Source organism: Austrofundulus limnaeus, unplaced genomic scaffold, assembly GCF_001266775.1.
Source record: "Austrofundulus limnaeus strain Quisiro unplaced genomic scaffold, Austrofundulus_limnaeus-1.0 Scaffold15, whole genome shotgun sequence".
In the NCBI taxonomy this organism is placed as follows: Eukaryota; Metazoa; Chordata; class Actinopteri; order Cyprinodontiformes; family Rivulidae; genus Austrofundulus; species Austrofundulus limnaeus.
The window spans coordinates 79,553-80,799 of record NW_013952417.1 but is presented as its reverse complement, the minus strand read 5'-3'; the positions used below and the strand labels follow the sequence as shown (position 1 = coordinate 80,799).

The window sequence follows — 1,247 nt, the reverse complement described above, 5'->3', positions numbered from 1 at the left end:
GATTTATACATATCACAATTTACTTGTTTCTGATTGTTTCAAAATTAAACTTAATATTTTTGTATTAAGTTATTTATTTGGTAAAAGATACGAGGTCATTACGTAATCCGAGAGTAAAAGTGATCACTAAGGTAAAATATTACCTGGTTTAACACAAAACTAGTTTTTTTTTTCATAAACCTCTTATTTTGAAACTCTACCCGGAAGTCCTCTGAAGCAGTTGCCACAGAAACGTCGCGACGCCTGCGTGTAGCTCGGTGCTAACCCCTGCACAGAAATGGCGATGTACGCTTCGGTAGACGCGGTGAGGAGGAAAATCCAGAGCCTGCAGCAAGTGGCTTACGAGGCGGAGGACCGGGTGGGCTTCATTCAGGCGGAGGCGGACATGGAGAGACAGTCCAGGCAGAGGGTAACAAACTTTACCCGCTGAGTGTCGTGTGACCTGCTGGGACAAACCGAGACTCTGAGAGGCGCTGTTGGCTCCGAGGAAATGAACTGCAAATAATCATTATTTTTAAATGTTTGGCTACGCGATTATTTGTTGGACATACAACTGATAAAAAATAAAAATAAAAATAAAAATACATGCAGTGCACCGCAATTCTCACGTTGACATTCCAAATGACCTGATAATAAACTTATAACCTTCGCGCTCCATTTATACGCCGGCACAAGTTAGCGGTGTCCTCAGCGCTAGTGTCCTCACCACACAGATATATACATTATAGGGCTGTTGTGATTATAGATCCTGAAATTATTTACTAAATTACAGTATTATTACATAATAAACATTAATATATCGGACATATCGGCTTTCTTTAATGATTACAAACCCCCGCTGTTAAAACATGTTCCCTTGCCGCTTTTCATCCTTGTGGCGGCGACAGATAAAGGAGCAGACCCTCTGACAATACAATACCAGAGCAGAGGCCTATGGGTTTGGTGACAAAGGAAACTAATTTATGCGTTCATTACAAATTGTTACCACCGTGATCACCTGTTGGTCTGAATCACAGTTCTTACACACATTCCTTTAAAGGGATCCCTGATTAATTGTAACATTACTTTATTTGATAAACATTTATTTTCACTGTAAAATAAAGGCTGTAAAAATACTGTAGGACGTTTAGTTTTTATAATTTTTAAACTAAAAATTTAAAAAATATACAGTATTACACGGACGGAGCCATTTTATTTACACGCAAAGCATTCTGGGTAAATGATGACGTGGATAGGTCCTCTGTGTG

The 1,247-nt window shown here is 39.1% G+C and overlaps 1 protein-coding gene across 1 annotated transcript in view; it reads left to right on the top strand.

The window, feature by feature from the left end:
- Positions 1-1,247, top strand: part of tpm2 (tropomyosin 2 (beta)) — a gene marked incomplete in the record, with an annotated part of 24,614 nt that overhangs the window by 6,758 nt on the left and 16,609 nt on the right.